Source organism: Gallinula chloropus (genome assembly GCF_964237585.1).
Source record: "Gallinula chloropus genome assembly, chromosome: 2".
NCBI lineage: Eukaryota > Metazoa > Chordata > Aves > Gruiformes > Rallidae > Gallinula > Gallinula chloropus.
The window spans coordinates 97,518,232-97,544,880 of NC_140086.1; positions in this window are offsets into that span (position 1 = coordinate 97,518,232).

The following is a 26,649-nucleotide window of genomic DNA, read 5'->3' on the forward strand; positions in this document are numbered from 1 at the left end:
CTTAGACCCATGGGCACTTTTGGTAGCTCACAGTCTTTTGAAAGAGGCTTGTAATTCGCCCAGAGGAACAGGGACAGCAGAGAGAAAAGGCACAGGTTAGCTGAAGTAGGACTTCTGCCCCATCTCTTTCAAAGTTGATGTTTGTTTAGGAGATTCCCTCATTCTTCTGAGTGAATGGTGGAAATGCTAACTGGCATGCCCTGTGGTGCTTCCCACCAGTGGTCATGAGTGATACATCACTTCAGATGAACTGAGTTACACACACAGAAATGGAAGGTTTGGCAGTAAATCCTGATTTACCTTTGGTGAAGTATTTATGTGTTTAACTTTTCCATAAGAGCTGGATATTAGCACTGTTTGAAGTATTTCTTCCCCCCTACCTCTACTCTTCCCCAGTATAACCAACTAGCAGTCTGAGCCCAGAGGTTGTAGGGGACTTGGCTAAGTCAGTGCCAAAGCAGGGGTACACAAAATGTAGTCTCAGATGGAGACTATTCTTGTACTGTTTTTCTTTTCCTTTTGGAACAGATAGATGTGTGTCCTGTGGGGAACAACTGCAGATGGAAGAAAGTAAACTGACAAAGGTGCCAGAAAACAACAGGAAAGACAAAACAAGAATTCTTGGATCAAAACAGCCCTTCCATTAAAAAAAATTAAAAATAAAAATAAAAATCAGAACGGTGCATATGATCCTTTGGTGTTACATATCTTTTGGCATGAAAAGGAAAGCTGCCATATAAATATGAAGCTGTTTGTCAAGACATTGGAATATTATTCTAATAAGGCCTCTACCATGATCCTTTTCAGGATCCCAAGACATCCATCAAAGCCAGAGAGTGAATGGTTAATATTGCTAAGCACTGTTTTGAAGAAAATGCTTTTTGTTTCCTTCTCCTAGGGATGAAAGGCTAGAATTTGGACAAGAAAGGGTATGACACATTTTGAGTTCTGGAAGAAGTGCCTGTAGATGTGCTTTGCATTTTCCATCCCATTTTTGACTGTGACATAGTCATCAACATCTGCTATTAGGATATAGTGGGTACTTCTTGTCTGACTAGCAACTATGGAGCAGTACAAGCCATTAGTTCATAGAATCATAAATTCTCCTGAGCTGGAAGGGACCCATAAGGACCACTGAGTCCAACTCCTGGCTCCAAACAGGGCCAGACAAGTCAGAGCATGGGACTGAGTGCATCGTCCAGACACTTCTGGAACTCAGCCAAGCTGGGTGCTGTGACCCCTTCCCTGGGGACCCTGTTCCAGTGCCTGACCACCCTTTCAGTAAAGAACCTCTTCATAATATCCAACCTAAACCTCCTCTGTTGCAGCTCCATGCCATTCCCTTGGGTTCTATCACTGGTCACAAAAGAGAGGACATCAGTGCCTGCCCCTTCGCTCCCCCTCGTCAGGAAGCCATAGACTGTGATGAGGCCTCCCCTCAGTCTCCCTTTCTCCAGGCTGAACAAACCAGAGGACTTCAGACATTGTGTGCTGACAGGTATGTCTCCAAAATTTTGCCTTCCCAAGTCCAAACTATGCTACTTGGGTGATATATAGGGGGGTTTGTAGGGCTTGCTGACATGGGTGCACCAAGGGCAGTGAGAAAGCTCACTTGAGGAAGCAGCACAACCTGCGCAGTCAAAAAAACTTCTCTGTGGCAAACAAGTCCTCACCTAAAATACTTTGGAAACTGGTATAAACGTGACTAATTACCCTGCGAGTCACAAAAACAGCTTTCAGTTGAGCTGGGTTGCTGAGCCCCATAGACAGAGCCCATGTCTTCATGCATCACCTGGGCTCTCTGGCTGTGAAGTTTAAGCAAAATCCTGCTTTGTTTCGCTGCTTTTTTCACCTGTGAAACTCGCACATGACCTATCTGCCTCACAATGACATTATGGGGCTAATTTAATCACAGTTATAAAGCTCTTCTAAGGTAGTTGGAGAAAAGGTGCTGTAGCAGCCATCATCCTCTTAGTTATCATTAGAGATGGCATTTCAGTGCCAGCCGAGTACTGTGGGAGTCAGATCCAGGCATCAGCTGTGGCTATCTGTCGTAATGACCCAGATGATGAGAGTGGCTGAATGGGGAACAATTTTGGTGACCTGCAAAACAGCTCCATTAAAAATGCAAACTCCTGTGCAGCCAGAATTTAATTCAGCGCCTGGAGAAACCAAAATCTTCTCACATCTCTTTTTGAAGAGGAAATTAATTAATGCCTTTCCTTCTGAAGCACTTTTGCTAAAATAAACCAAGAGAACAAAAGAGTCTGATAAAGTTTATTGGAGGATTTTCTTAGGACAGCAGGGGCTTCCCATCACCCAGGAAGGATGTTGTAAACTTTTTCTTCTGCTTTGGCCTCTTCACCATTCTCCAGCTCCTCTTGCTAGTGGGACAGCAGCACACAGCCAGCCCCACATCTCTGACACAAAATCTTTAAGGTCACCTTGTGAAAGTGGGTGGCCTTGTTAAACAGCCACTGCAGCCCAGTTATCCAACCCACCACCTCCCACCCAACACGTTGCAGAATTTTCTCCCACAACTGTCATGGTTTAACCCCGGTCAGGAGCGAAACCCCCCACAGCCACTTCCTCACTGCCCCATGGTGGGATGTGGAAGAGAATCAAAAGGGTCAAAGTGAGAAAACCCATCATGGGTTGAGATACAGACAGTTCAGTAGGTAAAGCAAAATCTTGCATACCACCAAAGCAAGACAAGGAATCCATTTCCCACTTCCCATGGGCAGGCAGCTGTTCAGACATCTCCAGGAAAGCAGGGCTCCATCACATGTAATGATGACCTGGGAAGACAAATGCCTTTGCTCCAAATATCCCCCTCAGCCTTCTTTTCCCCAGCTTTATATGCTGAGCATGATGTCACATGGTATGGAATATCCCTTTGGTCAGTTGGGGTCAGCTGTCCCAGCTGTGTCCTCTCCCAGCTTCTTGTGCACCCCCAGCCTACTCTCTGGTGGGGTGAGAAGCAGCAAAGCCCTCTGCTCTGTGCAAGCACTGCTCAGCAGTAACAAAAACATCCCTGTGTTATCAGCACTATTTTCAGCACAAATCCAAACCACGACCCCATGCCAGCTACGGTGGAGAAAATTAACTCTGTCCTGGCCAAAATCAGTACAACAACAGAGGCAGCAAGAGCAGGCAAAGCAAAACTGGAGTTTTCTTCAAAATGTGACAGCAAAGGGACACATGCCTATGACAGAGCCAGATTGGAGGCACCTCTTCACTTCTCCCCCCACCTTTCCCTGCCCCCCCCCCCCACCCCCCAGTTTCTTTCATGGATCTAACAGACAGAGCTGCGTGAATAAATATTTATACTAAACATAGTCAGGAATTAGAATTCATGATCTAAAATTACACAAATATTTGGGAATCTACACACTATAACTCAAGTGGCACTTAATCTCCAAGTGCAACCAAAAATATATAACTCCTCGGTTTACTAGCACTGTCAGCTCCCCAAGTGTGGAGCTGAATAATTTAGGGTGGAGCAGAAACAGAGAGTGGCTGAGCATGGAGTTTTCTGGGAGGAGGAGAGCTGTCTTTTCCTGGCCAGGCAAGCAAAGGAGGCTCCAGGTCACCTTCAGGACACACACACCACCACCACCCCACCGCTGTAAGTGCAGAGAACAAGCACAACTGCACACCCAGAACCAATGACCCCACAGGCTCCTGTTTGCAGGCACAGAGGAGGGGAATAGGGGGCACGCAGGGGTGTGTGGTGCTGGAGCCTTCCCGTGGCAGGAGAGGCTGCCCAACACCTGCCACCAGTGAGGCTCAAATCTGAGAACTACAGCTGTAGCATAAAGGAGGATTATCACCCATCCAAACCAAATTCAATTATCATATCTATGCTGCTTCTCTATTTCTGTAACTTGAAGGCTATTATTAGGCTCCCTCCCTCCCTCCCTCTCGCTCCCTGTTTTTAATACATCTCCAAGTAATGCTGCTGTAAAACATTCAAAAAAGTAAACATTAGCTTTAGGCCATTTGATTATCAGTTTCCCAGAACACTTCGTTCTGCCCTGCTTTACTCCATATTCCTTTAATACCAAAAAAAAAAGAAGAGATGGGCCGAGATGGGCTTAATGAATCCACACTACAGCAATTCCCCTCTCTGTCTGCAGTACTCTGGCCCTGGCTCACTCTCACAATGGTGAAAAAAATACCAGTTTATGCTTGGATGGAAAAGAGGCGAGGAAATAGATTTTTTTTTTCCCCTGGAAACCAGCGATACTATAGTCCCTCCTGTCCTAAGTGCTAAAATATTTCTTAACAGGCTTCCCATCTGCACCCCCATTAATGGCTAGTCCAATTTCCGAGCCAGAAACAGGGAAGGAGGTGATCAGGGGCTAAAAGCACCTTTGAGCTGGCGAGGGTACAGCAGCTCATGAGATGAGGGGAACCAGACCTCAGCAGCTGAACACACTGGGAGGCAACATCCCCAAAAATATCTCCAGAGCCAATGTCTTTCCTGGTGCCACTCGTTTGCTCCACAAAGTGTATTATTTTTCCCTTGAGGTCTCAAGGTGGGGATGGGGAGCACATTAGACACATTCACCTCCTGGAATGGGGGATTGTGCTTTGCTGTGGCGAGAAGCTTATATATTTTGTGAGACTGCAGTATTTTAGCATTTTTTTGCTTACATTAAACAAATACTCTGAAAAACTCCTAAGCAGGTATTGCACCTCAAAGTTGCACTGAAATAAAGCCTCTGACTGCTTTTTCCATGTATGTCTAAGCTGCAGGACTGCGGGAATCAAAGTGTTAGTAAGAGCTCTGATTTAATCCTTTGGGACAAGCAATGCATCTTCAGATGGCTTTTAACGTGACCACTTGTGAATAAAACACAAGAAGGCCCAAATCTCTGCTTAGCTCTTGAGGAGCTACTATAATATGAGTAATAAATCATAATATTATTCCCTAGCTTTTTGGTTGTAATGGGGTGGTTTTAGCATCATGTCTTCCATTTCAGAAGCTCCTGGTTGACTTAAACTCCTTTATCTCTATCTTTCACACAAAACAGAGAGTTTCATAGGTAATAAAGCATTTGGAGCAAAATACAGAGATTGAAGAGGTAGGGGTCTTGCTTTCACAGTCTTGGGAATTAGCTAGGTGCAAAGAGCAGAGCTCTGGCCTCTGTGCTACAAATCCAACCCTGTTAGCATCATCTGTTCAAGGCATGCCCCAGGGCCACCCTGGCTGTGGCAGGACCATAAGCCAGGTATACTGAGGTCTGGATTATTAATCTCCATGCAGAAACATAATTCCTTTGCTTCTTACATGTGCAGAATTGAGACAAGTGGCTTCACTGACTTTGCTTGGGTGAAACACAGAAAACTACCCAGTCCTTTGCTGCAATGGGCAGGTCTGAGCTGACTGGTGGCTGCATGTGGAAACTGGGAAGCTGAAGATGCAGTTATTCCCCACTTCATTCTGCTCCCTTGCAAATATTGTACAAATATTGTAGCCAGGCTTTTTTAAAATTAATTTTAAAAGCTTTTGGATAAGGTTCTTATTTACATCATTCTGATTGTGTAAAGGGACAGGAACGAGCCAAGTTTTTTAATTAACAACCGATACAGCCGTGAATTCAGCATTACACGCAGAAGTACTTCCTCTCCGGTTTTGTTTTGGCCATGTGCAACCATAGCACTGCATAATGTTAGTGAGATCTTCATGACTGAGGTACCACATGCCAGAGCAAAACCTACTGGGATGTTAAATGGCTTCTGTGGTAGATGTTTGCCACCGTGTTCATGTCTGTAAGCTAGGATAAGGCATGGGGTTTAGCCACGTGCTATTTGTTAAATACTGTGAGAGTTGCTTCACTTCCTTTGTTTCACTACTACTGATTAAAAATTCAGCAGCGATGCTGTGCAAAGGTAAGCCCACAGGCACTTTACTTGAGAGCCACCTTTGAAACTGGGGAGAGGCTGGGGAAGGTTGGGGTTGGGAAGGCTGGGAGGGGGACTGGGACCTTGGCAGCAGTGGGGAAAAAAGAATAGAGGGAGACACAGAAACCATCTCTATGAAAAGAGAGACAAAGGTGGCAGGTTTGGAGGAGGAATGAAATAACCGAAGAACGAGCACTGTGAGCCAGCCTGCCCTGGGGGCTGGGGTGGGCATCACTGCAGGGTCTGGGGGATCTCGTGTTGGTCATATCCTTCTTCCCCATCCCTGCCACCTGTGGGAGGGCATTGCCTGACGCCCCTCTGCTGGCATCCACCACCTCGGGCTTAACGGAGGCTGTCCGGCACGCTCTGGGCGAAGAAGAGCCTGCCCCCCACATGTTGTCTTGGGTGATTTCCTGCTATATTCCTTAAATCTCAGAGCTATTTTAATTTCATGCAACAGGAGAATAACTGGAGAGGCCTAACAGCTGGCACAGTTTCTCACTTCAGCTGTTTAATGTGGCGTCTGCGGCTCAGTTTGCACCGGCAAAAATTAGGGTGAGGCCAGAACCAAACCATCCTTATAAGGAACAGCTTCAGGTCACCCCCCCCAAGCATCCCTGCTGTGCAGAGGGCTCAGCTACGCCTCTGTCTGATGAACATGCATACTCCTCATCACACCAGTTACCTGCTAATGCAAAAAGGGCTGGGGGGAGGAGGAGGGGGAGCACAGGAGCTGGGGACTCTTGTTTTGCCGTGGTGTTTATCATCGTCCAGTTTCTTTGCTGAGAGCGACGAGTGATCACGAAATCAATAATTCTCAGCGGTATTTTCTCAGCAGAGTTTCCCACAGAATGTGAATGTCTCTCTTCTTGTAGGCAGATGGACAGAGCCTGCAGGATCACATTTACTGGAGAAAAACCAGCTTTGAAAAGTTTCGACAGCCGGCATGGTATCTGGTCCATCTCTATCGAAATGAGTTCATTATCATTCATTTTTTGCCAACTGCCAATCAGTCCTTAAATCACTTTTCAAATTAGGATGTTGAAAAAAAGAATTTTTAAAAAAATCTTTGCAGATACAGTTTCAACATTTACAGGAATATTTTAAAAGTATTGTTCCAACAGCTGACACTACATAATTAATGTATAAAATAAAACAGAGAGAAAACAGACCTTCTAAAAAAAATAGGGTTTTTCATTACGTGAGTGCAGACAGAGAGCAAGAAAAGATCCCAAATTCCTCAATTCCTTCACTTACTCATTTCCTAATACACTGTATTTCAAAAAAGATGAAAATTTATTATTCAGAGAGACTGGTCCTTGCTGCCCATCCATATTTTTGTTTGTTTGTTTGTTTGCTTCAATGGGCTACACAGTTTTTCTGCAGACACTCTAATTTTGCACTCGGAAATTTATCATCTTCCTGGTGCTGGTCCTCTTAAACAAGTGTTTGTCAATGTATAGCAAAGAGACCCAAATTCAGACTGTCATATTGTTCTACCAGATTAAGGTATTTGCATATTTTCCTGCAAAATAAACCCATTGTCGCAGAGGATTAATAGGAAATAAAGAAGTCAGAAAAATGCCTCTTCTGGTGCAGGTTTTAGCTTTCAAGCCTATGTCTTTCACCTACCCTGTAACTGGTCTGTGTTTGCTGATTGGCAAGTACACTGTTCTTGGAATACAAACTTTATTTTCCTTTTGATAGTAGCAAATATCCCAATAAAACACAGGATTGTCACCTCTTACGGTCCTTTCCCATGAAAACAACAGTGCAGCAAAATCACAGCCCTTCCGTTCTTTAAAGTGTCCTGAAACCTTGGAAAGAAAGAAGCCAGATGTGCAGTGCTGTTCTGAAATGGTTCAACCTGAGTGTTTGGCTGAGAGAAGGGGGATGTCAACAAAATTTAAAAAAAAAAAAAAAAAAAAAGAAATAAAAGAAAAAGCTGAACATATTGGTAAATAAACGCCTTAAAATAGACTTGAAGTGTGACAAAAGCAGCAGCCCTGTGGTTATATGGTGTGACCGTGTTATTCCTTGCAGATAGGACAAGGGGAAACGGCCTCAAGTCACGCCAGGGGAAGTTTAGATTGGACATTAGGAAAAACTTCTTCACAGAGGGGGTTGTTAGGCATTGGAACAGGCTGCCCGGGGAAGTGGTGGAGTCTCCATCCCTGGAGGTACTTAAAAGACAGTTAGATGTAGTGCTGAGGGACATGGTCTAATAATGGATGGCACATTAGGGTGATGGTTGGACTTGATGATTTAAAGGGTCTCTTCCAACCAAGATAATTCTATGATTCTATGATTAAGTGCATCATTTGAGGGTTGGACCTGATGATCTTTTGAGGTCCCTTTCAACCCCTATAATTCTGTGATTCTGTGATTAAGGTGTGGTACTTGTTCTTTGTTTTGAAATACATCTATGATGCAAAAATAGGTCCATCGCTGCTTGGTTTACAGGAACTGTAATTATTTTTTGGCAGATATTTACCACTGCCCAGCATCCCAGTGCCTCACTCCAGACACTGTTTGCTTTGGCAAATCCGTGCATGTGGTTCCCTCTAGAGCCAGGGTCTTAGGGGAGGAGCAGAGAGGGAGTAGGGTCTCCTCTGCTGAGGGGTGGCTGCTGCTGTTTGGGTTTACACGAGGTGGAAGGCCTCTTCTAAGTGTGTCTTTCTGGGCACTTTTGTGCTGCTCCATTTTCCCTTCTGGCATACTGGAGAGTGCCCAGGCTCCAGCTCATGTTTGCCAACTGCTGCAGACCTGACGGGCATGTGGGAAGTCATATCAAAGCAAAAGAAATTTTCTGGCCATGACTAAATTAATCTTTCAACCATCTTCTGAGTTCATGCATGTGGGTTCAGTAACATCACTCATTTTGGGGGGGGGGGGGGTGTGTAGGTATGCACAGAGGCGTCACCGAGGGGAATCTGGTTTCCCACATTTGCCCATCCCAGCTCTCCAAGCTGCAATGGGACACAGGCCACAGCACAACTTTAAGATAAATACCATGAAATACACACCAACTCAGGAAAAAGCTGTGAAAACTCTTGAAGAGAAATTTATAGCATAAGGAACACTGCTACCTGAGTAAAGGGACAGTGACACAAAGGCTGAAATGACCACCTGGGCTCCTACAGATGTTAGTAGTACTTTCAGCAGCTGAAAATTTTCATCCAAAACCAAACAAGGTAAAACGACCTTCTTCTCAAGTGAGTAATTTTATGCATTTTGCTTTTTGTCAGCTTCCTTCTCCCTGTCACACCTTAAAGTTTCTATTTTCACACGGTACTCCCTTCTCCCACAGTCTCTGCAATAGCTTTTTCTTCTTCTGCACGTCGCTGTTGGGTTTTTTCCCCCTTTTGGTCTCAAGAAAAATAAAAAGAGCTTTCAAAAGGAGAGAAGAGTATAAAAATCAGGAGGGAGGGGTGGCTAGCTGAATAGAGTTTGGCCAAAAAAAATGAACCCAAACACATTTTATTTTAAAATACTTAGGAGGGAAAAAAAAAAACCCAACCCCAAAAACCCCTGCATCATTTTTCAATCAGCTCTAACATTTGCCCTGATTAACAAGAACATTTGCAAATGTGTTTAAAAGGCATAATGGGGGTTAACGTTGCATCTCCACGGTATCGGTGTCTCGAAAGTTGCAAAGGGAGACGCAGCCTCTTTCCCACCTACATTTTGCAACAAGACAAAATGGATTCCCCCTCCCATCACCAACACATGAACACACACACACACACACACACACACACACACGCACACGCTCTCTGTGCTTTTCCTTCAGGTGTCACATCCTTCTCCTTTGTTTTAATCCAGCACTACCTGCGCTGGGTTGGCGGCATGCCGCCTCGCCTGGGTGCCATCTCCAGTGTCATCTTTATTTCCTCGTTTGTGCTAATAAGGAACATTTAGGAGCGGCTCCGACTCGGGCGCTGCATTAATGAAGCACTAACATTTGTTAGGGGAGATTCAGCGATGTTGACAAGTGACTTGGCTGATCAGAGGCGCGCGGTTGGGTTGGAGGGAACCCGTGTTCTCGAAATGTGGGAGGTGAATTATCTCGGCATTCAAAGAAAATAAACAGAGACAAGTTTGATGAGTTTAAATTCACAGAAGAGCTTTTTAATATTTCCTGAGGTCCTAATCAAAGAAGCATCTTAACTGGTCCCAAAGGGAAATGAAAGATGAAAGGAGCTGACACTGATGCCCACTCTACCTTGTCTGGCTGCTACTATTTTTTTCCTTCCTTTTTTTTTTTTTTTTTTGGCTTGTTACTAAAAATATCCCAATGGGTAGGAATTAGCAGTAGGATATTAATGCAAAGTCACCAAAAAAAAAAAATCCATTGCAAAATGTAGCGTACCTTTAAAATTTTAACATCTAGTAAATTAAAATCGTGGAAATTGACATAGATCGGATGAAAGAAGATACAGCACCTCTAGCTTATGCCAACTAAAAATAAGAATTATTAATGAAGCTAGGCTTTCTTCTGCTGTGCACATTAATTATTTATGATAATAATACTCCGCACTGCCATATTAAAGAATTTTCTTCACCCAGCTTCCCAGAAAACTCCATCTTCTGAAACCCTCAACATGTTAAAAACCACAAAAGAATGAATTCCTTTCAGTGTATTTATTATACTGGAAGATGAATATAGTCTTGGGTTATTAAACTGGAATGAAAAACACATCTTATTAGAACTTACATGGTGATTTTTATTCTCACTAGTTTCATATAAACTTAATGATGCAGACTGCATTTTTATGCTCATCTATTTTAAAATGGTGCCTGGAGCAAAAAAAAGCTTCCATTAATGCCAGTTTGGTATTTCAAATACAATTTGATGTAATTTACTTCAAATATATGTGAACAGAGAAGGATAATGTTGAGGGCATTTTCTGGATTCAGATCTGGGCTAGCTCATGGCAGTGATTTGTTAAAACACAAGTTTTGTGCAACAGAAAAAAAAAAAGAAATGGAAAACTAAGCTGTTTTTTTAAAAAATAAGCTAAAATTAATATCTTTATACAAAGGTGTGTTTAAAAAAAACCTATTTTGAATTGGCAGGATTTGAATAATTATTCCTGAAAATAACATTATTATTATTATTATTATTATTTATAAATCACCATCAAATGAAACTCATTTATATGAGTATTGGACTACATCTATTTAGAGTTGTTGTATTTGTTATGATCAAGCTACAATAAACTGTGATTATTTTTTTTTTAACATATATACATTTATTTATTTACAATCCAATTTTCACGTAGCTGTATCTTTTGTAATACCACATGAACATTTCCATCCCTTTTGGCCCTATTCCTACAACACATATATTTTTTATTTCATGTTATTTGCTGATTACTGCTGGTGGAGTTTGTTTTTCTTATTGCAAGAGTTGCACTGGCAGAGACACTCATACTTGGATGCACAGAGCAGTGTCTGCAGGACTGTGTCCTGAGATATAACAGGGGACAGAGGTGTTATGCAAGGAAAAGTGTTTTTACAGCTGAGGATTCATAGTCAAAAAATAGCTGTTATGATAAAAATGAGATGATCAAAATGGTACAGAGTGGGGTGTGTTGCCATCTCAAGGAACAGCATCCTGGAACAGAAACAATTCCTGTATTTGTCCCAGCCAGCAGTGAAGAACCATGTGGATGCTCTCTCACCCCTCCTGCCCCCCTCAGGGGGATGGGAAGGAAAATGGAAAAAAAAAAATCTGTTTTGAGACAAAGACAGATTATAGGATAGCAAAGATAAATAACGACAACAACAATAACAACAATAATACACAAGTGATGCATAGATGCAATTGCTCACCACATCAGAAGGCAAAAACCCAACCCAATGCCCAAGCTGTTTCTGAGCAGCAACCCTACATCCCAGCTCCCTTCCCTGGTTCTGTCTGGAGCCTCATGCTCTACGTCAGGGAACATCCCTTTGGCCAGCCTGGGCCAGCTGTCCTGGCTGCGCTCTCCCAGCTCCTGTTGCACCTGGCAGGGAGTGGGAAGCTGGAAAGTCCTTGACATAGTGTAGACACTACAACTACCTAGCAACATCTAAAACAGCGGTGTGTTATCAGTGTTATTCTCATACTAAAGCCAAAACACAGCACCATACCGGCTGCTAGAAAGGAAAGTGAAATCAGCTTTCCAGCTGAAACCAGGACACCTGGCAGGATTTGCTGTCTCCTGATATACTGGGACATCCACTATTTCCATAATCAAGGAATGAATATAATCACTTCTCCCTGCTTTTATTTAATTTCTCCTATCTGGGTTTTTCCGGGTTGTGTTTTTTTTCCTGATGATTTGCAGGGAGGGAGACTGAACCTGAAATCAAGTAAGTGGCTTAAGGGTAGGATTATAAAAGCACTAGTGAACTGTAGGCACACAACTCCTGTGCCAAGATTTTGTGCCTAATTCCCCTAGGAAAGCTTACTCCTCCTTATGAATTTCCCAAGTCTTTTTCACATTCCATCCCTCTGAGGATGAATACTCCCGCGCCTCTCCCCATCAGAGCTCATGACACCATAGCCCACCAGCCGTTGGCCATAGCTCTGTTCTCTTCCCATTGATTCAGTGATTTTTGAGGCTTCACCATGGCCTGTTGTGGAACACCCCAGAAAGTTTAGGCAGCCCCTGTTTGCTCTGAGTAGGGCGTCTGGGGATGCTGCTGAATGGCACCAGAAATCGGCTGCCATCCTCTGCAGGACAGTGCCTCTGCTAGAGGGGTAAAGGGCGGGGTCTACTGTGCAGGGCATCTGGAAAAGACAAACCACCACCTCCCCTCTGCTTGTGAGGCTCTTCCCAGGTGGATTAGAGCCCTTTGTGTATCATTTCCACCAAGGAAATAATCCTTGAGGACATTGGTAAAGGAACCTAATGGAAAAACGTTCCTAATTGTTTTTCAGGCAAGGACTGGACAAAGAACTGTTTCTGGAGAAAATGTGTCACAACACTATTTCACAAAGCAATGCTAGCTTTATGAATGGGTTCATAAGTTTCAGCAAACACATACAAATGGTTATAAGCAAGATGAATGCCTAAGAAAATTAATGACCATATTTAGTGTCTAGTAATGGACTCTGTTTCCTCTGCCTGACAATGAAGAGAATACCACACATGATCTCACAAGTTAAACAAATGCAAAGATTAAAAATTATCAGTATTGCAAAGCTCCATGTTAGAATGCTTTCTTTCCTTCGATTTTTTTTTTTGTTTGTTTGTTTTGTTTTAAATCCAGGCATTAGATCTCCCAAATCAGCCAACCCTGTGACCAGAAATGCATATCTTTATTTGTGCAGTTCTTTACAGACACCATACCAATACGATGGCAGAGGCATAGCCTGGACCAGAGAGATATTTGGTGTGCATTGGAAAAGAGAGAGGCATTAAGATACATCATACTACTTTAAAAGAAAATACTACATGCCTGTTCAGTTTAAGATTTCATTTCTATAGAATCGGTGCCCATTTTGACTCAAGGGTGCCCCTCATGGTTTCAGTGACAGCACCTGCATTCAAGGAGCAGGGGCTGGATCCTGTGCTGAGTCCCATCCTTTGTTTGCTTGGACAGTGAAGGTAAGTCCAGATCAGTGAATAACCACTGAAGCACAGCAGACCTGCATTCAGTGACTGATGAGTCTTTTGGAAGACAAAAGGAGATCACAGCTTGGGTAAATTGGTGGAGGCCAACTGTACTAAAGGTGATTATGTGTTAGCACCTTGCAGGTCTTGCTGAAAACAGGGTAATCAGCTTGAGGGATATTTTGACCTTTTCTGGCTCTGTCTCTCTGTTTCTAATACAACAAACAGGATGACCTCTACAGGACTGTCTTCTCAAGTTGGCATTAGACTGACATGGATATCGGAAACAAAAGACCTCTCCTTTCATCTTCTCTGAAATGGTTAAGGTTTTAGGAGTACTCTTGGAAAAAAAACTTTTTCTAGGGGGAACCTCACAACTCATATTCACTTCTACATCTGATATTTAGAAAATACCTATATAGTCAGGGCAGACTAAGACGCACTTTGAGCTGCTGAGACTTCCAGCTACCATGAGTTTCACTTCAGACATTTAGGTCCCAGAACAGATACAGAACTCATAACATGTAAAATATCATCTGGGCTTTTCTGTTTTGGTTGATTGGTTGGTTTGGGTTTTTTTTTTTTACAAACAGGAAAGAAGAGAAAACAAGATAAAACACTGCAGCCATGAAAACAACCCAGCACTGTTCCACTTTAGATCAGCTACTGCTAAATTAGATGATAAACGTAATGGGTCAGCATCTCAGCTGACACAAATGAACTTCATTGCAGTATCTCACACAAGCAAAGGTCCTGGTGCAGTATCTATGCCAACACCACAAATACTTGCTGTATGTTTCCAGTACACTCATCAGTAGGCACCTGCTGGGCCACAGAACAAAACAAACCCACTGATGTTCAGCTGATTTCCAGAACAATGAAGGCAATACTGAAAGGAACAAAAAAAAAAGCCATGTAGCATGTACATAAATAAATAATACTAAGAAAAAAACCATGTAGTATGTACATGAATAAATAATACTGAGCCTTATTTGCTAATATGAAGGAAAGTGTCTGTAATTAGGGCATGGGAATGCTCTACAAAACCACCCATACTCAAACTCACTTTATTCCCTCCGAATAATTTCCTAACTTGCTCTGATCCTATGCATTGCCCCATCTAACCAGTGAATACCTCCATTGCCTACCTGTCTGGTGGCAGAAGGCATACAAGCAGTTGCTCAGGCCCATATCGATGCTTTTGTCTCCCTGGAAGGTGCCAAAAATGTCTCAAGCTGGCATGGAGATGAAAGGCATGAGACACTCTACTCAACAGGGCTTTCTGACCTTGAGGCAAGTGGGAGACTCAGACTCCTGTATAAGGAAGGAAAGAGGGTGACGTTTGGGTGCTAGGTATGGGTACAAGTCTCTTTCTCATTCCTGGAAGATAGATGAGAAGTAGCAACATACAACTGCTAATTTACAGTACTTGAATGTTCTGTTAAAAAAACCCAAATTCTTATCTGTGATTGAGTCACTTAAATGAAATTTCAGTTCACCTATAACGTCTTCACCTTCGCATTGGTAGTTATATACAGAGTGTGGCATGGATAGAATGAACCTCTTGCAGATATAGAAATGGGTTAAAAAATGGATGCTCTGTCCACCCTACTTTACTACTGCTGTGATTTAGTAAAAGACTAGTTGCTGTCAGATCCAGTAATTTGAGACTCATCTTACAACGAAGTATATATGCTGATGAAAAGCTGCTTTAGCAGCAGAGAGACTGCTAATTGTTTGATTATACAGGTCTTCACATTAATGAAGCACTATTCCATGGATTTGGAGCATGGCGTGCAACCAAATTACCACCCCAGCACTCAAGCTGTGAAATCTGATTATTCATTAGCCAGTCAGTGAGTGGTACAAACATCTTTTCTTTTTTCAAACCGTCAAAGGAGAGTGACTGCTTTTTTCCCCCACTCTTCCCTTTAAGAATATGAGGGTTTGGACTTTTGTAAACGATAGAAGCTTACTCAAGATTTTAAGGATAAGTGTGTTATACAAAGCGGGTCCCGTTTTTCTCCAAACTGTGCTCTTCTTGTATAATTTATCCTCCATGTTTATTTAGTCCTGGCCTCCCCTGAGCCTGTCGCTAACTGACAATTGTGGTGCACTTAATGAATTGAGAGTAGACTATATCCTCCCTAATTGACAAGAGTTACTAAAAGGCAAGAAATCAAAGTGAGGAGAGCTCACTGTGCATCTGCCTCTACCACGCAAACCTGAGTGAAGATGGAAAGCTGTGAAAGTAATTTCCAAACTTCTTTTATTATCATCTTTTTATTAACCTTGATTATTTTTTTCTAAAGGGAAGATTCCTCTCTCTTGTAAACAGAGGTGGAGAGAAAAAATCATTAGATATTAGAAAGGACCCTTCCTTCCTTCCTTCCTTCCTTCCTTCCTTCCTTCCTTCCTTCCTTCCTTCCTTCCTTCCTTCCTTCCTTCCTTCCTTCCTTCCTTCCTTCCTTCCTTCCTTCCTTCCTTCCTTCCTTCCTTCCTTCCTTCCTTCCTTCCTTCCTTCCTTCCTTCCTTCCTTCCTTCCTTCCTTCCTTCCTTCCTTCCCTCCTTCCTTCCCTCCTTCCTTCCCTCCCTCCTTCCCTCCCTCCTTCCCTCCCTCCTTCCCTCCCTCCTTCCTTCCCTCCTTCCTTCCCTCCTTCCTTCCCTCCTTCCTTCCCTCCTTCCTTCCCTCCTTCCTTCCCTCCTTCCTTCCCTCCTTCCCTCCTTCCTTCCCTCCTTCCTTCCCTCCTTCCTTCCCTCCTTCCCTCCCTCCTTCCTTCCTTCCTTCCTTCCTTCCTTCCTTCCTTCCTTCCTTCCTTCCTTCCTTCCTTCCTTCCTTCCTTCCTTCCTTCCTTCCTTCCTTCCTTCCTTCCTTCCTTCCTTCCTTCCTTCCTTCCTTCCTTCCTTCCTTCCTTCCTTCCTTCCTTCCTCTCTCCTATTCCCCCTTTCTTTCCCTTTCCCTTTCCCTTTCCCTTTCCCTTTCCCTTTCCCTTTCCCTTTCCCTTTCCCTTTCCCTTTCCCTTTCCCTTTCCCTTTCCCTTTCCCTTTCCCTTTCCCTTTCCCTTTCTTTTTCTTTCCAGAGCAAACCTAACCTAAGGAGATTCCAGCTGCAGCCACTCTGTTTCATACAGTGAACATAGCTGGGATCAGTTACAAAATGAGGCGAGTGGAAATCCTTCCTCACATAGTGGAGAAGTACTGACATCTCCAGCAAATGGGATTATCTGTAATGAGATTACATACAAAGAGATTAAGATGTGAACTGACACTCCTAGGAGATACAAAAGAGGCTCCTGAGACAACAGAGAAATGAGGTGTCAGAAGCAGAAGGTGGAATTGCTTCCTTGAGAAGGTTTTTCATGATAATGATAATGATCTTACCCGTATAATAGTGCCTTTCATCCAGGAAGATCCCCAAAGAGCTGTACAAATGCCGTACACCAGTTCTTTTCAGACCATCATGGAAATGCTTCCACCTCTGGTCGGAGTACAGCAGCTGTTTAACCACATACAGCCTGACCTCATAGCAGCACTGGGCAGCAACCGTTAAGGTAAAGGTTGATCACAAGGAAAATTTAGGACACCAAAATACGACTACAAATCTCAAGTCTGGACATAGAGTCATTCCACAAAACTATATTTTGTGTGTGGGTTTGGTTATTTCCTTGGTGGTTTTCCCCCTTGTTTTTCACCATTTACATCGACACGTTTAAATAAGAATATTTAAATAGGTTTTTTTAAATGTTCATTAAAACCACAGAATTATTTCTCTTCAAAAATGTGTGGAAAAATTACAAGGCCAAAGTAAGGAGGAAAGAACAAAGTTTTATTGCATTAAAGCTTTGGCACTATGTTTAGTTGCATCTAAAAGTGCAGTGCATTGACTGGCCATTGTCAACCAGATGACTGACGCTTGCCTGTTGATGGACACAGTTTTAAAAGCATGACATCTCATATTTTGTTGATAAGGTTGTGATGAAAGTCACCACAAACCAGTGCAACTCAAGGAGAGACCCCTTACATAAAGTAGTATGGCTGAGTCTGGTGCCATTCATTTTGCACCTCGCAGAACATCACGCTACCTGCTGAGCCTTTTAACTTCTCTCTATAAAGCTGGCTGGCAACCACTTAGCATGAAAGGACTCAAAAGACAGGCAGTAGATGTTGTCCAGAAGAAAAAAGCAACAGAAAAAAAATTCTCCTGTGCAGGCTCATAGCTCATCAGAAGAAATATCTGTACTTCAGGCATGGCTTGAAGATATTAGAGTGGCGTATGCAGTCCTCACAAACAGCTCCTCTCTCACTCTCCGAGTGCTAAATTACCATCATTGTTCTTAGGAGATTTTATTAGTTTTCTTGTCACTCTTATAAATGGAGTTTAACAGGAACCCAAAATGTATTTAGACAATATGGTCTATATGGCTTTGCAGCTAAACAAGTCTCCCTGTCAGATTATTTCAGCTCTCTGGCGATGAGGATAATGAAACGTTTTGCTTGCTCCTCCGCTCTCACGTTTGCTTTGCCAGGCAAGCCACCAGCACCAATGCCCGAAGGACGTCCTGCTCTCAGAGAGGGGGCTTAGAGCTCACCCTGGATGTTATTATTCTCATTCCAGCCTCCAAGACTTGAAGCCTTAAGTGGAGTTTGCTAATTAATCTGTCACAATGTAGCAGAGTAACTGCTAACTGCTCACAACGGATCCTGAGGTAGCGTCCTCCAGTGGCATCCTCCTTTATGGAAAGGAGGACTGGATGCTGGGCCTGCCTCCACTAACGCCTCACGGCCCTGCTGTGACTCCACAGCTCTAAGCAAACCCCTCTGCAGTCCAGTGTCCCTGTTTGCAGGAGGATAATAATGATACTTATCCTGGTAGGAGTGGCATTTATTTTTCTGGCAGCCACGATGCACAAAAAGGAAAAGACACATCTTTGTAGCATCCCTCCAGCATCACAGACTGTTAAAACCACTACATATTATAACTATTGTATCTGTTGCTGCCACCGCCATTGATAAACTGCCACTAAGCACCAGAGAGCACCATGAACATGGGAGATTCTCTTCTCCTTTGTTTTTCCACAGCTGAACTGTATCATCTACCCTGGATGAAAATCCACACGCTAATTAATGTTAACAATGCCATCTTCATGAATTAATCTATTTTCCCTCTGTTATTTTTTTTTAAACTGAACTTTTCAGACATTAAGATGAGGCATCTAAAAAAGAGCTTCCAGTATGATGATGTAATTTTAGGGTTTGGGAGCTTTTTCCTCTAACATTATAATAATAATATATTGGGAAAAGCTCTAGTTTTTCCTCACTTGACCTAAAATAAGGACACTTTGACTGCTGTAGCTTATTTTACATCCAGACTCCTGACATCATGTCTTTGCTGCCACAGGCTGTGGATACCTGAGGAAGGTTTTGCTTGTGTAACCACCCTGACAATGTCTACCATAGGACTCAGAATGAGCTGATGTCTGACTATGAATTTCCACAAGCTTTGGGACCTCTCTGGGAGGAATCAGACAGGGATACATGCCTCTTTCCTTAAACAGTTTCGTAAGCACCCAAGGGAGGGTGCATAGCACAGTTTTGTTCCTAGCCAGCTCAGATGACCCATCAGTATTTCTGCCCTGGCTTGCAGCTGCTCCTGCCCTGCTCCAGGGTGACCCACATCACCTTCAACAACGTCCAGCCACTGCCTCCCAACAGCTTGGACATCCCTTTCTGTACCAAGGCACATCAAGGAAAGGAGAGCTGAAGCTCACCAGGTGCTTCTGAATTGAAAAAAGCTGTCAGGGGCTGCTCACCTGTGTGCAAACACTGCTGCTGCTGTCAGTAAGCAGCTATTCCTGGCAAAACCCACCCTGTCCCAGCGTGGACAGGAATCCATTACCCACTGAAGAGGGTCCTGCTTATCACTCTTGCTCTGCAGCATTCAATGATTTTGATCTCTGCCTGGGCTTCTGACAAGTGCTTCCAGTCCAAAGCAAGAAATCCAGCAGCTTTCATCACCCGCACAGAAGCTTTCATTTTAAAAATAATGCCTTTCAATGTCAGCTTGGCCAACAGCTGCTTCTAGAAGATTAGAGCTTTTCTCTGCCTTCTCTGGCAACCCAGATGGATTTGTTTGCCTAGTTTACATTGCACTGCATTGTTCAGCTATCTGTAAGCGTGATCAGTGCTGGCTTCCAATATTTCAAAGCCTGTGGCATCATCATCATCTAATACCAATTATGGGGGAAAAAAGCCTCTTCCAAGTAGCAGCTGTTGAGTTTGGGAGGGGCAGTGGGGTACCCTTTGTGCTCATGCACTTAATCAGCAAGATGAGAGGTATCAGTGCTCACATGACATGGCACTTTCAGGACAAGATATGACACCTAATCTATTCCCAGAATTTTCCTGAGTTCCTATCCCAACAGTGTCTACAGCGACATTTCAGCTTCCCAGGTGTCTTCAGCTTCCCAGGAATATCCAAGATGGCAAGACTAACCTTCCGTGACTGGCTTCATGTGTTTTTCATGTCAGCTCCGTACTACCCTACACCACACCCTGCTGAAAGTAAATGAGCTGGAGTGCAATTATCTGAGAACAAGCCAGTGATGTTGGAGGCATTGGCCACCTTTGTGTGGTTCAGCTTCTCCCCCCGAGACCTCTTACAGTATGAGGAGCACGTGCTTAGATGTCTCCTGCCGCATGTTCAAGGAGGACAAACAAGCACAGACTGCCAGATTTCCCCCAAAACAACTATGTTTTTGTGCCTGCAGCTCAGCAGCTAAGTCAGTGTACTAAGCACCACCATTAGTGGTCTGTTGTTTTGGAGCTGCTGGGCACCCACGAGTCCCACAGACATCACGTACAGATTCTCCCTGCTCAGCTTCTTTCCCAAGAGTTTCCACAGCTCTGTCAGTATCCTGCTTCTTCCCTAGCCTGCCTTAACTTGTGAGCATTGACGTACAGACTTCCCTGTGGAGCACAGAGTCCAGTCACCCTGCAGGAACAGTCCTTGACAGATCAAAATGCCTGTAACAATACCGGTTTTCCTTGACTTCAACATGCGCCACAATAAAGCTCTTCATGAGTCATTCGGCAGAGGCATTGCACAGTCAAGAAAACCTTTAACTTGGGGACAATAAACAGCCCTATTATATATGCTGGCACATCTTTGCTTTATTCACAAGACCTTTAACACAAGAATATCAGCTTCTCTGCGATTCTTCATTTTTCTCATTATTTCCAGCTATTAGGAATAGTCCGTTTCCACCTGCAAATAACCTGTTTGCGTGCATATACATGCAAGACACCATCTCTTTTGCACAGGCAAATGCAAGCTGTGAGGAAAACACTTGAGCATACGAGATGCAGACCCTGAATAAGCGCAGCCCACAAAGAGAGATTGTCATTTTGGATAGGAACCAGTGTTCAATCTGGGGTAACATTTGCACTGCCAGGTGTCATAAAACTTGTTATTCTACATTCCTTATGCTGGAAAGTGCTACAGCTGGCTCAGGAACACATCAAAGGCTATGTCTACACAGCATTTTGCAGGCAGACTCGAGTTTGATATGACCGCACTCCAAGCCAGTCAGGAACCATGTGGCCACACCAGTGTGGTGCCAAACCCCAGAGAATCTGCCCAGCTGAGAAATAAGTGTTTATGAGAACCAATAGAGTTTAGAGCAAGTGTTTGCTTCGTTGCAAAAAACGCTGTAGATATCCCAGGCCTAAATATTCAGGAACACTCCATGGGGTTTTAGTCTTAACCTTTTCCATCTGATTTATACAAGTTCAGTTACCATATAATACCAGGCAGACTGCATTTATTTATCACCTGTTTTCATGTTTTTAGGGACTGTTCGAGTTTTTCCCTGCAGTTAACTGTGTTTAGACAGAAGTCAAAAGTTTATTTAAAACATGAGATAAGCACTGAAGAAGCACAGAAGCAAAATGGTATCATGTCCTTGGTTTTGTCATGTGTTGAAGCAGCTGCCAGCCCTGGAGCACATCGGAAACTTCAGCTTATGATGTTATTTCACGGAGTCTGCTCATGTTGGTGGTGTGTTCCAACAGCTTGAGATCCACCTGATCTCTGACAATCCTTCTCCAATGCTCCCTGCGTGGAGAGATGGACCTTACCCTCCACTTCCATGTGCTGTCGACTTGTGGAAAACAGTGACCCTGACCCAAAAACACTTTATGTGTGAATGAAACACCAACCAGATGGGTGACAGTTGAAGATATCCTGGCTTTCCACAGCAATGAAACATAGACTTTTCTGGTATCCATGTAGCAAAGTCAACAGCCTCATCTTCCCACCTGAGTTTAGGACAGCTAAGTCTGGTGAAATAAACTTGGTGTGTGGGTTTGTTTATGCAGACTTGAGCATAACTCGTTTCCTCGGGTGAGAGCTGTTTGCCCAGACTTAGACAGTAAAAATCCATGTGATTTACAATGAATTCAGTGGCAAGTCAGCATCTGGATCTGCAGTATTTCAAATTATTGCTTCATACTGAGAATGACATGCCTCAGCTTTTAAAGTGTTTCATGTGAGATACACAAAGAAAATTTTCAGACTACCGAGTTATCATTGCTACAAATATCTGTCTTAACTGTAATGAAGTAATATTGAAGTTACCACCAAGGCTGGTCTTCAATACCTCCTTAAGCCAAAGGCTGGGTGAGCAGCAGAGGCAGTTCCAAATTTTGTCATGCGAGGGGTGAATTTTGGAAGTTCCTAACCATCCAGAGACACTGGATAATGTAACTTGCACTTACTCCTGGCATAAACTGGCTACCAGCAGTCATAAAACTCGGGGCAACAATTTATTGATCAAACCTTTTGGAAATGTGACATTCCCAAGAAAAAACTCAGCACAATAAAGGTAGAAGAAAGGAAATAGTCATGCCTAGGCAGAGGAGCCCTGGTCTTTGCTTACAGAGTCACCACTTACATATTACTGGCGCCTCTCACCTATATTGCAAATTTAAGGCCCCTGAAAAACAATGGCAACTAGTCAGAGCTCTCTGGGTGACACTAAACAGTCCATCCCTGTCATATATTGGTGGGAGACTTCTTCTAGGGCAGATGTACAGTAATTGCTACCAGCCCCTGCGAAATCCCAGCACGCAACAAAGATGAAAGCAGGCAAGGGAGACCTTTGAAGAAACAGAGGGTACAACAACAGAATTTGACCACGCTTTCCAGTCATATTCTGACATTTGTCTCCAAGATGAGGGATGCAAGCACGCTAGTACCACAAAACTGCTGCCCTAGGCTCAAGTGAGGGGTACAAAGAGAGCCACAGTGGTTCCTGGTCTGGGACTAACAATGAAGTACCAAACCTGAATTTCCTGAACCTGAAGTTTCTTAAAAGTGGCGGAGATTCCCTGTTTGTTCAGGGATGAGGACTCCTCCAGACAAGCAGAAACCCTCTTGTGCAATGGAAGACCTCTTGAGGTAATGAAAGAACTCTTGAGGTCTAGAAAGATGAAAGGACCTTTTTGCTTCTGCCTGTGAGAAGAAAAAAAGGAATACTGCTCGAAAGGCACTCTTTACTTGTCTCTGGCAAGTATGGCGTGAGATCCTCTTGAACTGCTCCAAGCAGAAGACAGCTCTAGTCATATGATACGGTCTTAAAAGTCCATCTGCTTCACAGAAAGTTATATTCAGTGGGTATTTACAGATCTAATTTCTCTCTTTATTTCTTTTTCATCAGGATTAATGTGATGAACTTTAAGAGGTATGAAGTTGGGAAAGTGGGGACAGAAGAAATATAGATGAATTTCAAGGTAAGAAAGTACACTCCATCCTCAGTTCACTTAGCTTAAGTACTCTATGAATATCTGAACAGCTGGTGATTTTGCATATTGCATCATCTGCGCTGTGGTATGGAGGTAGAGGGATATGTATAATAACAACAGGCTTTGGGGCTTAACTGAGAATTGCCCAGGATTTTGGTGATATAAATCAGCTACTTTAGCATAAGGGTAGATTTTATACCGAAGTTTTCACTTTTTGCATTTGAATTTTCATTACCATGCTGGTTATTATAAATTCTTTTTAAGGAAAAAGGCAAGTCATCTATCCAACAGAAACAAGAACAATGCCTCTTACTGGAGTTTCATGAATCCACTTCAATGTCACTTGAAAGTCTCCTGAAGAGTTGAGCTGCTTGGTTTCTATGAAACGGCCCGGGAGTTTCTCTGTGTCCAGCTCACGCAGCTAAGTTAAGCTCTTATTAAACTCAGTTGTTATTTTTCTAACAGATTCTTAATTACTGTTTTTTTTGAAGCAACAATCATCCCACGCTTCGCATTCGCTTTGTTTCTCCACCTCTTCGTGCGGTGCAAGCATGTGGGCAAAGCGTGGGAGGCTCCAAGAGCCCAAGCAATTGAAAATTGATGCAGCGCTTTAAAATAAAGGAATGATCCTTATTATAAAAGGGGAAAAACAAAGTAACACACTGAGATAAACAAAGACGCACAGACAATGCAAGGAAAATAATATTAGCAGATGTTGAGCCAGCCGTTAATGATCTGTTTTATATTTAAATCTATTGCTTGAATGCTGGAGCCAGAACACCAAGGAGCAAGAAAGAAGCCTGGCAGCAGCCACGCACTTCACTTTTATTGCTCTGACTCCAATCATTGATGCTGTCTTTTTAAGTTATCAATATAAATTTTTTTGCATGTGAGTTGAGTGCTGATGGAAAATTGCTGATGCCACTGGGAGAGGGAAGGGGTCTCCTTGCAGACCAGGCACAGAAAAACCTCCCCACGCACCCAGACTGCTACAGCTCCTTAGAGGAACGGTGCTCAGGACTTGTTGGCTGGTGGGACTTGGTCTGAACTCTTTGTGCACACATCAAGAAGGAGGTCAGGTGTGGCTTATGAGAGGCAGACAAGCTTGTAGAAATGAGAGAGGAAAGTATCCCCACTCAGGTTGCAGGCGGCCTGCTAAACCACCTCCTGTCTGCACTTCATCATCCCTTGCAGGGGCACCTGCACTGCACACCTTGGGGTCACTTTGAGTAAAAATGTGGGACCTCAGTGCTTCCTGCGAGCACAGGCAGCTGGGCAAGCCTATGGTTACAGCAGCATGGCAAGCTGCCTGTGAGGAAATCCTGCCCACTGCTCTCTGTGCCACCCATGCAACAGCGGCACATGCCCCCAGGCAGGCCTGCTGGTGCCACCAGGAGCAGTGGCAGCTTCTCCCTGCTCATGCTGAGCATGGGCTCATTCACCGCATGGCCAGACCAGAACTTCTTGCCCTGTTGCTTTCACCCCACCTGCCTCACTGACAGCCACTTCTTGCCAGACCCAAACCCTCCCTGCTGCTCCCAGAGGCCTGGCCTGTGCCAACAAGCCCAAGATATTCTCAAAGCCATAATCCAACCCTGAAACTAAGGCACTACTGAAGAGGCATTACCACATGCCTGCAATGAGCGACTCCCTGGTACTGTTTTGGCATGGCAGGCAGGCTGGCAGAGAGCACATCCCCGCTTCTGAGACCTGTACAATTTGTGCTGGGTGATGGGAGCTACAGTTGCCTTTTATACCAATTCCTCCCCCCAAGGATACCTCAGTTTTCAGCAACATACTACTCCAGACATGTTTATCACAAAGCAATGTGATAGATAAAAACTGGAGAGAGAAAAGCTCCCTCATGCACCATTCAGCCAGGGTCAAACATTCAATTGCAAACCTGCAAGCAGCTACACCAGAACAAAAATGTCATAATATCATCTCAAGATCAAACTTCAGCTAATTCAGGCAACATCAGAGAGAGCTGGATCTCATTTCACACTGGTGCGAGAAGACTGATCCTCTCCCCAACGCCACCTTCACGCCTGTGGGGACGAAACCAGATGCATTCGTCTGCCTGGGGCTACAGCCCTTTGCTCAGGCCCCTGCCTGTGCTGCAGGGACCTGAGACCCGCCACATCTTGCATTGCACACCAGCCATTCGAACTGGACACGTCCAGTCGAGGCGGTCGGCTTAGCTGCTCTTCCAGGGGTGGACTTCTTGGTTTACCCTGGAGTTTCTTGCATGAAGTTTCCTCTTGCTTTGCATGAGATGGCTGCCTGGTCCTCATACATCCTCTCTCCTGGAGGAACTCCTAACTATTGGCCATCTCCCCCTCTCCTTTACATTTGCATTTCCAAATAAATACACTGCTTCTGCCATTCGGGGTGGTATTTCCTGCTTATGCTATTTTCAAGACTTTGGTAAAACTTTGTAAATCACAACTCCTGAGGCACAGATACTGCTCAAACAATCTGATAGCATCACAGCTGTCCGTTCGCTGTCAGCCTGATATCGACAGGGAACACTACGTGTAAACACGATAGGAAAAACCCAACCTGAATGGAAAGGGCATTGCTCCAACATTTCCCCCGGGCTCCTCAGGACCCAGAAGAAGGGCCCTGGGCTGCTCACAGCTTTTGACCCAGCTCCAGACCACCAGGATCAGAGACTGCCTTTGTTAGCTGTCTTCTGTCCCTTCAGTGGCAGGGATAGATCCTTTTAGGATCCTTCCTTAGGATCCCTAACAGATGATTTTGTGATCAACTAGATACCGATTCCCCAGGAAATTATTAGATCTGTCAGGCTGATTCGACTCTCTGCTGTTACTATTACTGTAATAAAAATACCATTACAACCTATTAATTACACTAATAATTCATACCAAGCACAACCTAGCTGAGAGTAGTAATAGAATTGCTTTTAGGTTATTTTAAAATAGATAATTTTAATCTGTTTTATTTGTGCTGTACTGATTTTATATCAGTGTATGTTTTTCAGTTGAGATGGGGCCATTTCATCCAAGACATGCTCTGGTTGCAACAAGAATTTGCGTGACTTCCATGGCTTCCAATGCCTGTCCAGCTGTACTGCCACAAGCCTCTGTGGCGTGACAGTCCTCTGAGCTGATCAGAGTGGATCAAGCACCAAGTCAGACACTTTAGAGATGTTGATGCTTACTGTGGCACGGCAGCTACTGCACTTCTTTCATCACACTTGGCATCTCGCCACTGAAAGGCATCGAGTTTGTTTAAAAATAAAATAAAATAAAATTAGGCATGACATAGTTTTCATTGGTACTCATTTTACCCTGGACTGATGCCAGTG